Source organism: Protopterus annectens, chromosome 8.part0, assembly GCF_019279795.1.
Source record: "Protopterus annectens isolate FY-2018-M chromosome 8.part0, PAN1.0, whole genome shotgun sequence".
Classification (NCBI taxonomy): Eukaryota; Metazoa; Chordata; order Ceratodontiformes; family Protopteridae; genus Protopterus; species Protopterus annectens.
This window is the reverse complement of record NC_056741.1, coordinates 784942621-784959292: the sequence shown is the minus strand read 5'-3', so window position 1 is coordinate 784959292 and position 16672 is coordinate 784942621. Positions and strand designations below refer to the sequence as shown.

Sequence of the window (16672 nt, the reverse complement as noted above, 5' to 3'; positions counted from 1 at the left end):
AAAGCTACGTCAGTGCACCTCTTGAAAATGTTAAGGGGAAAAAAAAAAAAAAAAAAAAACTCCATCATAGTGGAGATATGGCAGCAAGTGTTTCTGCAAACTATGCAAATCTACACAACCAACCAAGCAGTCATATATTTTTTCTTGTGGTTTTGCCAACAAGAGTTATAATGATTAGCCAAAATCTCACACCCTAAAACAATAATGTTCCTCTAGAAATACATCTGAAAGTACTAGTGGCTCTTGTGCTCATTAATATTTAAAGATGCATGCTGCATATTAGGGAAAAAAGTATAGTTGTGTACACTTACCATAAATGTAGATGTTCGAGTGTATTCACTGTTGCAGTCATTACATTTGGGTAATCTGCTGGCAGGTTGTCCTCAGTCGGCCTGATTAAAGTCTTGGGTCCTGCGTCGGTTGCTGTCCCTTCTTCCATGACGTCAGGGGTATAAATATGCAGTCGATGCCATTACATCAGTTTTTCTTGCCCCAGATGTCAGGTGCCTCCCAAATGGGGAGCAAAATATATAATTTGGGGACTGCTCCTCTGAGGGGGAATCAAAGCAAAGTACCTGCTGCATTTGTTATTCTTTGGGGATGCAAAAAAGTCGCAGCAAGGTTGGCCCCACTGGCTGAATATCTGAGACGCCACTGATGAATTGAGGGACCACTCATGCAGGGTCAAGACAGACCTGCTGAGTCTGTCTGCCAAGATGTTGGACTCACCAGATACCTGCATTGCAAGAAGAAAGCGACTACAAGAGATCGCCCATTCCCACACTTTCATGGCCTCTCTGCACAGTGGGTAAGAACGTGCTCCCCCTTGCTGGTTGATTTTACAGACCACTGACATGTCTGTATAAACTGCCACCGTTCCCAGAGGAAGGCAAACCTAAAAGGCTTCCAACATGAGGACTGCCCACATTTCTAGAATGTTTATGTGCAACTTTATCTCTGTGGGGGACCACATGCCTTGGACTGTTCTGCCCTGAAATCCCCCCCCAACCCCAGCGGTCATCATGGCAGTGGGAAGAGAAAATGGTCTGCCTCAGTATAGATCCTCTGACTGTAGTCACCACTGCAGATGCCATCTGCAAACAGGTGTCAACGGAATTGGCATGGACATTGGATTACACAGGCTGGACCACTGAACTGCCAGTGTCCACTGAAGCAATTGCATGCAGTATCTTACTGGTGGTGCAAGGAGAATGGCCACTGACATGGAACTCGGGGCTCTGAGGATGAGGTGCGCCTGCAGCAATGGAACCTCCAGGATGGTCATGACCTGCTGCCTGATCAAGTCCACTCTTTGGAGGGGTAAAGCTGCAATCTCTGAGACTGTGTTGATGTGGGTCCCTATGAATTTTAGGCTTTTCAGAGGAGTTTGCTTCGACTTCGCGATACTGACTGCAATGCCTAGCCTTTCAAAAGTCTGCAAAAGATACTGCGTCGCGGTGACCAGTCAATACCTTGTGGGAGCCATGAGGAGCTAATCATCCAAGTATGGAAAAACTTGAAATCCCTCTAGTCTCAGGTGAGCCACTACTACTACCAAGCATTTGGTAAACACCCTGGGGGCTGTGATGAGTCTAAAGGGTAGGGCTCTGAACTGAAAATGATTGGCTCAGAGCCAGAAGCTCAGATGCCTCCTGGAGAGCTTCTCTATCTTGACACGACAGTAGGCATCCTGGAGGTATATGCAAGCACATCCAATCGTCGTCCTGCAACAGCAGCAAGATGGACTGAATTGTGACCATCCGGAACTTTGACTTCTTCACAAATAAATTCAAACTGCTGAGGCCCAGAATCAGACGCAGGTCCCAGTCTTTTCTGGCACCAAAAAGAAGTGAAAATAAGCTCTAGATCCTCTCTGTCCTGCTGGGACCTCCTGGACAGCTCTCTTTTCTAGAAGTACTAAAACTTCTTTCTGGGCCAGTTCCCTCTGACTGGGTGGCACATCAAAAAGAACTCTTTTGGTATTTGGAGGAGGTTAGGAAAAGGGAATTTAAGAACCCCTGGATATGATCTTGAGCACCCACTGATAGTTTGTCATGGATGTTCAGGCATTTGGGTGCAACGAAAACGGACCCCCGACTGCCTCCAGGGCAGGACAGTTGGGCAATGCCTCAGGGGCGCTAAAAGGGTTTCTCAGAGATGGGTTCTCTGGAGCCCTGATTCTGAGGACCCCCTTTCTCCCTCTAGGGTGTCTGCCATTGAATCCTCTTCTCCTGCCTCTGGAAGAGGAATATTTTGGATAATCTTGGAAGGAACCCTGCAACCTCCTGAACCATAGTTTCCTACCTCCCCATTGTTTTTTGGAGAAAGATCTTTGGGGGTAGAAAACATGATTCTGACCACCAACAGAGTCTTCTCTTCCTGCTCACTGTGGGTAAAACTTTCTTTGAGTGATGATCCTAAGACTGAGGAACCACCAAAATGGGCATTAGTAAGATGCCTTGAAAGGTTCTGCTAACCCGCATAACCACATCCACGCATGACACCTCAAAGCAATGTCTGCACCGGTCGCTCAAACGGTATCCTCCCCGCAGCATTGGAGATCAACCTCATTGAGGAATTAGCAATAGACAGAGTGGTGAGCTTGGGAGATACCTTCTTGAAATCTTTCACTAGCATCAAGGTATGTAGTTAGTTCAGTAATGACATCTCTTTGGAGGCAGGTAAAATGCACCAAGTAATTAAGAGCCCTCAGACCAAACTTGGCTTAAGTCTAAATACGCTTCCAGTGTCTATCGCCCGAGACACTCCGTTCAGGGGATGGACGGTGAAGTTCTGTTTAGCCAGCTCCTTTTTCGTTGCTACAGCAACCACAATGGCATTGACTGGCATGCCCTTACTCTAGTGTGCTCTGTCTGTGGGAAGGGGCTGAAAAAACTTAACAGCTTTCTTAGGGACTGGTTTCACAGTGTCAGGTTCCTTCTGTGCACATTGCATAAGAACAAGGAGCTCGTCCACAGGAGAGAAACCCAGGAAGTAGAAGGGCCCACCCCGAAAGCCTTCAGGAACACAGATTCCTCCAAAGATGGGTAATGGGGAGACCATCCACCTTTCTGTTTTAAAAGCTCCAGAATGCCCCCAAAGGAGACCTTGTCAGGAGGAGACCTGGGGGACCGCCCCCTTCATCAAAATCTGTGTCCTCTGTGACAGACTCCCATGGGGGAGTCCATGTGCCTCCTCTTGCACTCTCTTCTGTGATACCTCCTCTGTGAGGGGCTCAGGGGAGGACTTAGAATAGAGGGAAACCCCTGGGTTTTGGATGCCGTCTGAAGGCTATCTCAGGAGGACTGACCCTGGACAGGATGGTTGGGCTCAGGGCTCCTAACAGTGGTAAGTTGGGATGTACTTGGTAGACGGGAGGATACTGCTTCTGCACAAGGTCCGCTCTACCATCCAAAAGGCCAAAGGAGTCCAGGAAACTCCTTCCACAATTGCTGAAGCCACTAGAGCAGAGAGTGCAGAGACAGCCCCAGGTCCCAGTCCTCTGGACAGTCCTGGTCCCGAGTTGTCAAAGGCCAAAGCCCCCAAAGGAAGGGACCAATCCAAAAACCCAGATCTGAACCCCTTCCCCCAGGGATCTGGTGCTGACTTCTCAGAACAAAGAACAGCTCTGATCTGATGTCAAAGGAACAGAGCTGGTCAGGAACCTTGACGGAGCGGTGAAAAAGAATAGTTGTGTAAAATCTTACCATAACCATAGATAGCCTTCTCGCTTCTCTTCCATGTTGCAGTATTCTTGGTGTGGGATTTTACACCTCATGTGACCCTGTATTGTCGGTTCCTATACAAAAGCTTCAGCTTGGGTGTTGTAGTTGTGTGGGACGTCACACGTAGGGCCTTAAACTAAAGACCTTAAAAGTGACGTCTGCATGCAGAGACCTCACAACTGAAGGCCCAGCAGGACTAGCAGCCAGTGATGCCAGTCATACGGTCAAGGAGTCATTATATGGTTACATAGGTCACGGGGTAGGGTGTAGACCCCAAGAGACCTGAGGATATGAGTGATTGAGAGAGAGAGAGAAGAATAAAAGGGTTATGGTGGGTGGGAAGGAATATTGCAACATGGAAGAGAAGGACATCTATGGTTATGCTAAGAGTTTACACAACTATTCTCTGTCTTTATTTTCCTATAATGCAGTATTCTTGGTGTGGGAGAGTACCACAGCTTAGTTGGAAGGAGGAGTGGAGGTAGAAGGGGCCGATTCCACAAAGTCCTGCAGGACTGCCTTGGCAAATCCTGCCCATGCTCTGGAGATATTGTCTAACTTGTAGTGTTTGGTGAAAGTGTGAATGGTGGACCATGTGGCTGCTTCCAGTATGGAAGCGGTGTCCAGGCCTTTTAAAAAGGCTTTGGAGGCAGCCACTGCCCTGGTAGAGTGAGCTTTTGACTCCCTGTGGGACCTTTTTGCCATGGTGTGAGTAACCGAGACAAATGGCTTTCCTAATCCAACATGCGATGGTTTGCAGACTGCCTTGCCCAGGGCCCTGCAGTGGAAGGAAACAGAGTTGATTGTATTTTCTAATGGATTTTGTTTTGTCTAGGTAAAATCTTAGCTGTGTACATCCAGGGAGTGGAGTATTCTCTCACCATCATTGGTAGGAGAGGGGTAGAAGATGAATGGATTGGTTTAAAGGACAGATCGTTGAACACCTCTGGTATGAAGGAGGATTAGTTCTTAGTGCTACCCTGTCCTTGTTGAAGGTAGGGCATGGAGGCAGGCCATTAGGGCCTGTAATTCAGACATCCTTCGGGCTGAAGTTATGACCATTAGCAGGACTATCTCTCATGTGAATATTTGCAGAGTAGCTGCACTAGCAGGTTCAAATGGAAACTGGGTTAGTTTTTCCAGAATTAAGTTAAGGTCCCAGGGTGGGGGATGGGCTTTCTTGGAGGTCTGATGTGTAAGACCCCTTTTAAGAACAACGTCACATCGAGCCTGGCTAGTAGGGGAGGGTCTAGTGGCAGGCAGTCTGAGATTGCGGCAAGGTGAACTTCCATTGAAGAGTGAGAGAGTCCACCCTGTACTAGCTGACACACGTAAGCAAGAACTGAGGGGGGGGGGGGGGGTTCTCCTATGCATGGATCCCTGCCCTTGTCCAGACACCATTTTGAAAATCTTTCCCATTTAGCCAAGTATGATTTTCTTGTAGTAGGTTTCCTGGCCTCCCTCAGGACTGAAAGCACGTCCTCTGAGTAGTGGTGCCTATAGGGAATTAGATGTTTATCACCCACAGTGTCAGTGACAACATCTGCAAGTGTGGGTGGATGAGGGTTCTCTTTTGTTGTGTCAGATGGTCCACTTTGTGGGGTAACTTGTGGTGACTGCCCTTGGCTAGATTGTGAAGTAGGTGGAACCAGTGCTGCCTTGGCCAGTAGGGAGTCGCCAACAAGATTTTCAGTTGGTCTCTTCTGACTTTCAGGAGGACTTTCTGAATTAGTGGGAAGAGGGGAAAGGCATACAGAAACCTTCCCTTCCAAGAAATGCTGAAAGCTTCTACTCTCCAAGCTAGAGGGAAGTAGGTCTTGGAGCAGAAGGTCTGTAGTCGTCTGTTCTGGGGGTAGGCAAACAAGTCTACTTGAGTAGTGCCTCACCGATGGACAATGCCTAGGACATTCCTGTCCAACATTCATTCATGCTGTGGAGAGGATGTCCTGCTTAGAAGGTCTGCCTGTTTGTTGTCCTGAGAGGGGATGTCGGATGCTTGCAATTACAAGTTGTGTCGAGAGGCTAGGTCCCATTATCAGTAAGGTTAGTCTGCACAGGTGGTACGTATTTTTCCACCCTGCTTGTTGAGGAACTAGATAACTGGTGCTGTCTGCTGTTATTTGGAGAACACCTGGTAGTAGGAGAGGACTGAAGGTTTTCAGTGCTAGAAGGACTGCTGTCATTTCCCTCACATTGATGTGTTTGTTCCTTAACTCATTCACTCCAATGGAACTCAGAATGTTTGCACTGTAACTTCCAATGGGCAGAGTCTAAGCCTTTTCACAGAATCAAATTATGTCCTCACATTTCAAACAAATGTTCGTGTCTATGGAACCATAGGGATTATTAAAGAAGTATAAATGGCAAAGTTTTCAGCACAAACCGTGTTTACAAGTGGTAGTACACTTTAGGTTTTAGGTCTTAAAATGAATTTTATAAGCCACAGTAAACATAGTAACTATTACATTTGTAATATTTTGTAAAAAAACAAAATATCTCAGCAACCACTCAATTTACTCACATACTGTCAGCAGCATTTCTTTCACCTAGCTGAGAGCTTTTATCTGACACTAAAGGAGTTCTGTGTTACTTGGTTGTTGAAATATTTAGAAAAATATGAAAATTATATCTATATAAATTAATACCATAAAAAATAGTTAATATCTATTTATGTGCACTAGACAGAGGTCAAATATTAATGCAGCTAAGTTTGCCACTGTGTAAGCTTTAAGATGAAATATTTTAAAACCTTATATATAGCATGGTTTTGGAATTATCGATGCAAACATAAACTAGCAATATTTGACACCTAGAGGCATCAGTAGGAGTTGTGCAGATACATCTGGAGGTGTCACTTGGATGTAATGAGTTAAGGAAGGGTACCACTTTGCTTGGACCCTGTAGGATGCCTTTGTGGGTCCTCCATCCTGAGTCTGAAGCATCTGCATGCATAACCTGTGTTGGGAGAGGAGGCTGCAGAGGAAGGTCCGGGTTGAGCTAGACTTGATGAATCCACCAAATTACTTCTGCTTTTAGGCAGGGCAGGAGAGTGATTTCTTGCTCTAGAGGATGTTGGTGTTGAGACCAAACATTTTTTAGATACCACTGTAGCTTCTGCATGTGCAGTCTGGCTGGTGGAAGCATGGGGATGGTGGCTATCATTAGGCCCAGGGTCCTTAAGAATTGCCTTGCAGTTATTTGGGTCTGCAGCAGGGATTTGAAATGGAAGGTTAGGGAGCTGACCTTGCCCTGTGGAAGAAAGGCTTTCATTATGTCCGTTTTGATCCTGCAACCCAGAAATATTTTGTCTTGTCCTGGTGTCAAGGATGACTTTAGGAGGTTGATGGTGAACCCCAGTTTTTGTAGTAGCCACATGGTGAACTGTAAACAGATTAATAGGGTTTCTTTGCAGTCTGCTAGGATTAGGACGTCTTCTAGGTATGGATAAATCTGTATCTCCCGTGTTCTGCAATAGGCAATGGCCGGTGCCAGACATTGTGTGAACACTCTGGGGGCAGTGGACAAACCAAAGGGCAAAGCAGTAAATTGGAAATGAGAGGACAGTTCAGAGAAATGTAAAAATTTTCTGTGGGAAGAGGTGCTGATTTCTACAGGCAAAGGGGAAACCCCTTAAGAGTGGCCTTTCTTTCCAGGACAGGGAGTATCCTTTTTGGATAATGGCCAGAACCAATCTGTCTGTGGTGAAGGATTTCTAAAAGGGGAGGCAGTGGGAGAGGCGGGCGGAAAGAGGAAAGAGGGCAAGGCAGTCATGTATTGTTGGGGCCTCCTCTGTCCTGAAAGGGCTATCTAGAGAGAGGCTGAGAGACAGCTGGCCTGGTAGGGGGTTGTATTCTGGTTCCTCGTCTTTGTCTGGAAGAGGTAGGTCTAGCAGAGGATGGGTTTCGTCTGACAAATGTGACCGTGGGCAGGGTAATTCCTGTAATATTTGGGAAATGGGGACACCAAGAGATGCTTGATGTCTTGCAATTTCTTGCTCTTTTCCTGCAGATTTTTAAACAGGTCTGCTGATTGTTTGCCAAACAGGAAATTAAGGTCCAGGCGGGCATCTAAGATCTTAGATTTGAAGTCTTCAGGTAGGTGTTGCAGACGGAGCCAGGAGTAACTCCTGAGAACAGAGGCAGATGCTTCAGAACGTGCAGAGGGTCTCTGCAGCATAATAGCTGCATCTAATCGAGTGTCTGGTTATTTGGGCAGCCAGAGATAGTTTGGAAGAGATGTCAGCTTTTGTGGGGCAATCAGGAGTAGCAGCCAGCAGAGTAGAGGCTTGAGAGACCAGGTCCAAAGCATATCTGGTCATATAGGTTTGACAGTTGATGGCTGTAAAAGCCAATGTGGAAAAGGTGTAGACCTTCTTTCCAATTCTGTCCAGTTTTGCTGTCTTCGTCCGTAGGTAAGAGAAAGGCAGATGGAATGAGTCTGGATTATTTATCTGGAGAGATGGCAATCACTGCAGGATCTGCCAAGGGAGGCTCGACTAAGAATTTTTGGTCATCAGGCACCTTATAGAAGCGGTCTGGCCTCTTAGGGGCAGGTGGCTGAGAATCTGGTTTCTTTGATGCAGAGGCAAAGGCATCTAAATAGGCAGGGATGACAAGTAGAATGGCAGAAGGGGAGGGGGATTCCACTTGTAAAAGCTCAAAATACCTCTTTTGAGTGTCATAGACATTTGTGAGGTGTCCCATTTACGGTGATGGTTTCACCAAAGGTGATATCTTGGGGGGGGGGGTAGTCTCCCTCAATAGATTCATCATCTGGTGAATAATACTCTTGTGGGGAGGCAATCTAGGAAGTGTAAGAAATGGATTCCTCGGAAGAGGAATAATAGGTCTCTTGCTTTTCTTCCCTCTCATGAGGTACGTGGCTGAAGAGAAAAGGCAGAAGCAGGCCTATGGCTAAGCAGAGGAAGGGTAGCTGGAGAAGAAGCTGAGGGCCAGAAAGGCCTGCATTAAGCAGATGTGAAGGACTACCAATCTGTAAGGCCTTCTGCTGGTGTAGCCAGATGTTTCGTTTTTTATTTTTTTTTGACTGGAGTCGACTTAGCAGTAGGCCTGGAGTCGGATGCCTGGCTAACGGTAGCAGCGTCTGGTGGAGGGATCCCGGCCAGAGGCCCGGCTGTGTCTGGCTCCCCCTCGACCTCGGCAGTAGCTGGTGTCCGGGTTGGCTCCAGAGATGTGCTGGTCGTCAACTGTGAAGTGGCTTCCTCCAAGGTCGCCGAAAAGTCTATGGGTCTGTCGGATGTCCCTCAACTCCTAAAATCTGTAGCTGGCGGGGCATCCGATAGCGGAGCGGCACAGGAAGAGGGCCTAGGAAACTTGGCCTTCTTTCGCAGAGGTTTTATTCGAGGCCTCCGAGACATGATCCATCCTAAGAGCTCATTTTTTTTAAGCAGTTAGTTTTCCAGGTAGAGATTTAGAGCGGCCAGATGGCTGTGAAAGTTCTTAGGAATGAAAGATTGGCAGATGGAGCAAGCGTTGTGATCATGCTCCTGCCCCAAGCAAAAAACGCAGCGGTCGTGCATGTCTTTATGGGGTATCTGGGTCCCGCACTGGCATTTGCCCCTTTCTGTTGACATCAGCTAAGGATTGCTACAACAAACCAAACTTTAGCCAAGAATTAAAGAAGAAAACCCCAATCGGGTACTAAGCATTTAGACGTCTTGCAGTGAAGGAGCAAAGCACACGATGCGTCAGTCATTTGTGGCTCAAAAGTTCTGAGGTCTGTGCGTGCAGAAATCACATTTAAGGTGCCTGGTTTATGGCCCTACGTGTGACATCAACGCAACAGAAGCAGCCAAGCTGAAGCTTTTGTATAGGAGCCGATCTATAGGTCGCCTGAGGCAAAAAATCCCACACCAAGAATACTGCAACATAGGAATAGAAGGACATTTGGAATTCCTGTATCCACAGATGCTTCCCTCAGGTAAACTGGGTCATGGGGTTCTGAAACAGGAAGAATCAGAAGAGAAGGCACTCTAGGGACCACGGATCTTGCCAAGCATGACTGGGTTGGGGAAGCCATAAGACCCATCTCTATCTGGGCCCTAAGAAAACTCATCATCCTGTCCATATTAGAAGGCAAGAGGTTCCTTGAGGATCTGGAAGAGGCCAAAAAATGGGTGGATTTAGTTGGAGAAGCCAGCTTGGATCCTGCCACCACCCTATGCTGCCCCTGATCCGAGGATCTGCTCCTATGTCTGGGAGCCGAATGCTTCAGAACCCAGGAAGATCCTACTTGGGAGCCCTCAATAATCAACACCAGATCCAGCGAACACATTAGCTCAGACACTGGCTGAACTGCCTGCCTGGGATTCAAGACAGCAGATGGATCTGAGGAAACAGTAATAGGATCAGAGGGCCTCAGACACCTAAAGATGGATCCTGAGACACCTGGTCCAAGAAGGTTAAGGGACAGTTTCGGATCTGGATATCTCTGATCTGAATATCTAGGTCATTTTTGCGGTGCTGGAGGAGAAGCACCCAGGAAAATGAAGGGGCTTTCCCTCTTGGATTCCTTGAGGCCACTGGAAGGGGAGCCCAAGATGAAAGGACCCCCCCCATGAGCCATACCTTTGAGTGACAACTTTTTCCGGCGATCCACCAGCACCAAATAGTTGAAAGTAGCATAACCGAGCAACCAGCCTTGATGTGATCAGATCCCAGACAACAGGCACTTCTTGTGGGCATCAGAATTAGGCATCTTACGCCAACAAGAAAGTACAGTTTTGTACCTACCATAAATGTAGATGTCCGATAGGTATGCAGCTGCGGTCCTTACATATGGGTTGTCCTGCCTCAGGCAGCCCTTCGGTCGGCTGGATTCCAAAGTCTGGGTCCGGCGTCGGCTAATGTCGCCCTTTCCCAGACGTCAGAGCGTCTGGGGTATAAAAGAATCAGCCGACGCCATCTTCCTCAGTTTTTCTTGCCCCAGATGCCAGGTGCCCTCTAAGGAAGGCTAAATTTGGAGAAATGCAAAATATTCCAAACATGCACAGTAATAAAAAACAAATACACCATAATAGATAACCCCATCTAGCTATAAGAGGGATAAGTACCCAAGAAATACCACAGAGGGGAAGGAGGAAGGGAAAACCTGACTGCAGATGCATACCTATCGGACATCTACATTTATGGTAGGTACAAAACTGTACTATGTCCTTCAAGAATGCATCTGCAGTCCTTACATATGGGTAGAATACCATAGCCAAGCTGGGGGTGGTAGGATCTAAGGAAATGATGGTGTAGCTAAAATGCCCTGCAGGACTGCCGTAGCAAAGCCTGCTCTGGATCTGGAATATAAGGGCAAATTGTAATGCTTGGTAAATGTATGCACGGAGCTCCATGTAGCAGCTTCTAAAATGTCCTTGGTAGCCACCCCTCTTAAAAAGGCTGTGGAGGTGGCTGTGGCTCTGGTGGCATGAGGCCTGATGTTAGCTGGCACAGTTTTTCCATGATAAGAGTAGCAGAATCGAATGCAATTTCCTATCCATTTTGAAATTGTCTGTTTGGAAATTGCTTTGCCTTGGATGCCTGCAGCATATGCTACCAACAGCTGGTCAGTTTTTCTGAAAGTCTTAGTTCTGTCCAAGTAGTAGCGTAACTGTCTGTGAATGTCCAGGGTATGCAGAAGTTTTTCTCCCTTGTTTTGCGGATCTGGAAAAAAGGCAGGCAGGTGAATAGCTTGGTTCAATGAGACCCTGGATACCACCTTTGGCATGAATGAAGGATTGGTTCTCAAGGAGACTCTGTCCTGATGAAAAATAAGAAATGGTTGTACTGCCATGAGTGCCTATAATTCAGATACTCTTCTTGCTGAGGTTATGGCCAGAAGGAAGGCAGTCTTCCAAGACAGGAACTGTAACTCTGAAGATGCTGCTGGTTCAAAGGGAGGTAGAGTCAACTTTTCCAACATGAAGTTAAGGTCCAGTGTAGGCACTGGTGGTTTTCTTGGAGGATTGATGTTTTTAATTCCTCTTAGAAACTGCCTTAGGAGAGGATGAGAGAAGACAGGTGGATCAGTATTGTATTCTGCTGAAATTGCTGAAGCATGAATTTTTATGGAAGAGTAAGAAAGGCCATTATGGAGCATGTCTGCCAAGTATTCCAGGATATGTGCCATGCTCATTACTGTGGCATCTAGGCCCTTTGCGGTGCTCCAAGTGTGGAATCTTTTCCATTTTGCTGAATATGCTCTTCTCGTGGAAGGTCTGCGAGCTTCCATGATGATATCCTTCACTCTCTTGGATAGCTCTTCCTGGTGAGGAGTCAAGGTATTCTCAAGGCTGTCAGCTGCAAGGTTTTCAGGCTGGAGTGCAGAGTTTTGTAGTTGTGCTGTGTTAGGAGTGACCATTGTGGTAGAGGCCACGGTTTAGTGTGCGACAGGCATCGTAACAGTGGGTACCAGTGCTGCCTCGGCCAATCCAGGGCTATTAGAATCACTTTTGGCTGCTCTGTCCTGATTTTCAGTAAGACCCTGGACATTAGTGGAAGAGGTGGAAATGCATACACTGTTAGAGTATTCCAGCTGAAAGAGAGGGCGTCCACTTTCCATGCTTGTGGGTGGTATGTCCTTGAACAGAATTTCTTCAGCTGATGATTGTGGTGGGAGGCAAAAAGATCTATGTCCGGCCTTCCCCAAAATTGTGTTATCTGAAGGAAGATGTCTGGGTGTAGCATCCATTCGTGTGGATCCATGGCATTTCTGCTTAGGCTGTCCGCCAGTATATTGTCTTTTCCTGGCACAAACTGGGATTGCAGCTCTATATTGAGTTTTAGGGAAAGTTCCCAAAGATTCATTGCTAGTCTGCAAAGTGGGTAGGAATGTGTACCACCTTGCTTGTTTATATACCACATAACTGTGGTATTGTCTGTCCTTATTAGCAGGTGGCCTTGATGTAGAAAGTCCTTGAAGGCCTCGATTGCATGTATCACTGCCAGCATTTCCTTTTGGTTTATGTGCATGTGCAATTCTTTCTGAGACCATAGTCCTTGGATGCATCTTTCCTCCATGTGTGCTCCCCATCCATGGTCTGAAGCATCCGAGGTAATGGTTTGGCTGGTTACTGGTTTGCTGAAAGGCAGACCCCTGTTTGACTGGCTTGCTTGGGCCCACCACAGGAATTCCTTTTGAAGGCATGGAATGAGTGGTATCAAAGTTTCTAGGCTGTGGTTGTGCTGAGACCATAAACTCCTTAGGTACCATTGTAGTTTTCTCATATGCAGCCTTGCTTGTGGAATCAGAAGAATGCACGATGCCATGTAACCCAGGGCCTGCAGGAATTTCCTTGCAGTCATCTGAGTTTGTTTTGTCAGATTTTTGAAGTAATCCGGTAGTTGTCTTTGTGTTTCTTTTGTGAGAAAAGCCATTTGGGTGGTTGTATCTAGTTCTGCACCCAGAAAAGTTATTCTTTGGGATGGCACAAGTCTTGACTTGTGAATGTTGACTGTGTATCCCAAGGCCTGCAGAAGGTGGATGACATAATTCAAATGTTTTTCCAAAGTTTGTTGGCTGTCCGCTTGTATAAGGCAGTCGTCCAGATACGGGTATATTTGAATCCCCTGAAGTCTGCAGTGTGCAATTACTGATGCCAGGCATTTCGTGAATACTCTGGGTGCAGTAGATAATCCAAAGGGCAATGCTGAGAATTGATAATGCTCTGAACCTGCAAGAAATCTGAGGTGTCTTCTGCAACTTTGTCTGACAGGGACATGCAGGTATGCCTCCTTGAGGTCTAGAGTTACCAGCCAAGACCCCTTGCCCAGCATGGGAAGGAGTTGCTGTAGGGTCAGCATTTTGAATTTTGGCACAATGAGATAAGTATTGAGTGCTGGAAATCGAGAATAGGCCTCCATTGTTTTTCTTTTCTTGGGACAAGGAATAGTCTGGAATAAAATCCTTGGCCTTGTTCTGCGAGAGGAACCTTTTCTATAGCTTTCATTTGCAATAGGTTGGCAATTTGTTTTAAAGCCTCTGCCCTTTGATTTGGTGGCAGGTTTGGCATGCCTTTTCTTTTTGGTAATGTATGGAAATAAAACCTGTATCCTTTGTCTATTATTTGCAGTGTCCATTTGTCCCTTGTAATACTGTGCCAATTTCTTGAGAATAAAGACAAGTTTCCGCCCAAAGGTGCTTCTAATTGAGCCCTGGTTGGCGGGATCAAGGTGAAGTCATTGAGTCTGTCCTTGTGCAGCAGTTGTTGGTCCTGCACTACCTCGCTGGTTAGGAGGTTGCCATTGACGTCCTCTGTAGGAGCCTCTAGCTTGCCCTCTACCTCTGGCACGCCTGTTCTTGCCTCTTTGATATCTCTCTTCCGGAAAGAACCAATTCTTAGAAGGCCAATTTCTGCTGAATCTTGGTGGTTGTACCTGGAGGAAATCTTTGACTGTTTGTACAGATTTAGCCTTTTCCTCAAATTTCTTTAATACCTCCTGAGCAGTGGAGCCAAATAACTTTTGTTTTTCTAGTGGAGCATCCAGAAGCTTAGCCTTAACATGATCTGGCAGAGATTGTTCCTTCAGCCAAGCATGTCTACGTATGACTGCACCTGTCATTGATGACCTACATGAAGCTTCCAATGCATCATAACCACACTGCAAGAAATGGTTGCTAACCTGTTGTGAATTATGTACCAGATCCTGAAGTGACTTACGGTCTAGGGGTTCCGGAGAAGACAGCTTTTTCTGCAATTCATCTAACAAATACTCTTGGCACTGTATCATATGAAATTGACAATTTAAAGCCCTCATAGACAGAGTGGAAGAAGTATACACTTTTTTACCCCATCTCTCTAAAGCCCTAGACTCCCTTTCAGAGGGGAGTGGATTTTTAGTAGTGGCAGCTGCAACCCCTTTAGGACCCTGGGAAATAGTTTCTGGGTCAGCAGAGTGGGCTTTGTAAAGGAAATGATGAGAGTCCGGGACCCTGTAGTACCTATCGGGTTTAACAGGAGCCGGAGGGAGGGTGTCAGGGGTAGTGCTAGACTCAGAATACACATCATCAATGACACTTAAAACAGGAGGAATAGCCAAAGGTCTATGCTGAGGTAAATGAAGAAAAGTCCTTAATCTCTTTCTGGAATCAGAGAATTCCTGGCCCTGCCATTGGAAATGCTCTCTCATGGAGTGAAGGGTCTCCCCAAAGGACAGCTCTTCAGGAGGGGAGGCAGAGGGAATGGATTCCTCTGCATCAGAATCCTCGTAGGCCGTGAAGGCCTCCTCCTGATAATCTGATAGAGCACAGCCATCAGAGGCCTCATCAGAGGACTGAGGATCAGCGGACTCAGCCCTGGGCCTTTTGTCTGGAGGGGGTTGAGAGCCCCTGTCCGGATGAGGCTGGGATCCCCTGATTAAGGAAAGGAGATCCTCAGCCAAACTTAGTATCTGTGAACCTGTAGTGGATCCCTGAGAAATAGTCTTGGGAGGCAGAGTTTTTTGCTGCTTTGCAGCTTTAGCCCTAGTGAATGCTTTAATGGACATGGATGCAGGGGGCCTGGCTGTCCACGTGCAGGGGTGGACTTGTCTAAAGGAATGGTGTCGGTAGTTTCCTGAACACCGGTTTCCGAGGGTAAATCCAAAACCGACTCAGAAGAAGCCTCCGGGGCCGAGGCTGTCGGTTGTACCGTTTCCACGGTTGGAAGTACCAAGGACTCGGTTTCAGCCGAGACCGTGACACTCGCAGTAGGCCTAGTCGTGGCTTCAGCCGAAAGCACGATCCGCGTGTGTCGGTCCTTGTCCTTTCGTTTTTTGGTTAAATGAGAAGTCAGAGTCTCCGATGGCATTTTATAAGAGAAACTAGCCCCAAAGAATTCCTCTACAAACTCCGACCGACGCCTAAGAGTGCGTTGATTAAAGGAGGCACAGGCAGTACAGGCCGAGACGTCGTGGTCTGGGCCTAGGCAAGGGAGGCAGTAGGAATGGAAATCCTTATGAGGTATTTGTTTCCCACAAGTCAAGCAATTATTAACTTTAAGCGTTTGATCTGACATCGGCTGAGGCAAGAAAGAGTCCCCAACGGGGTACTTAGCTTTTTCAAGTCTTCAGTAGCTGAATTTACAGGAGCTGGCCGACCGGCACTTGCGAACTGCTTCTGCTTCGGGCACCACGCGGCAAGAAAGACTGGGGAAGATGGCGTCAGCCGATTCTTTTATACCCCAGGCGCTCTGACGTCGGGGAAAGGGCGACATCAGCCGACGCCGGACCCAGACTTTGGAATCCGGCCGACTGAAGGGCTGCCTGAGGCAGGACAATCCATATGTAAGGACTGCAGATGCATCCTTGAAGGACATCAGCATCTTTTAAAACCTGCAGGATTGTCTTTTTCTAATATAATTAAGCGTGCACACAACGAACAAGCAGACACAAACTGAAAAAGGAGAGAGAACTTAAAAGGAACAAATACAGATAATATACCCAGCTAAACCAGCAACACTGAACTAAAAGAAGGGAGAGGTAACCCCTGCCTGAAGCCTAAGGGGGAATTCAAAAAAGGCACGAAGTGCCAAGGAAGGGAGGGGAAACTATACAAACCTTAACACCAGCAGCTAAACAAGGGAGGGAAGAAAAACTAAAAGTCTAAACAACTATACAAGAGGAAAAAGAAAAAAACTTTAGCTGAAGATATTTTTAAAGAATTTCCCTGAAAAATCGCTCAGAGCCATGAATCATGGCCATTGCGTAAACTCGGCAAACAAGATCTGAGGGGTAGAGTGCAGAAAGGGATTGTGGGTGAAGAAGGAGCTTGAGCCTTGAATCTATGTCTTGTGAAGTGCTGGATCGAATCCAAGACCCAGTCGTGAGGAATAATGAAATGGTTAACATCATATCCTGTAACTCTGAGCTTCTTCTTCTACTTAAGGTAAGAACTACAAAGAAAGTTTTCCAGGACAGAAATTTCAATTCTAAAGAAAGTCCAATCAGCTTTTTCAGCACCAA

General features: G+C 46.7%; 1 protein-coding gene across 1 annotated transcript in view; it reads right to left on the bottom strand.

Moving 5' to 3' along the window:
- Window positions 1–16672, bottom strand: part of ASPM (assembly factor for spindle microtubules) — a 2279206-nt gene that overhangs the window by 2115212 nt on the left and 147322 nt on the right. The window lies entirely within an intron of this gene.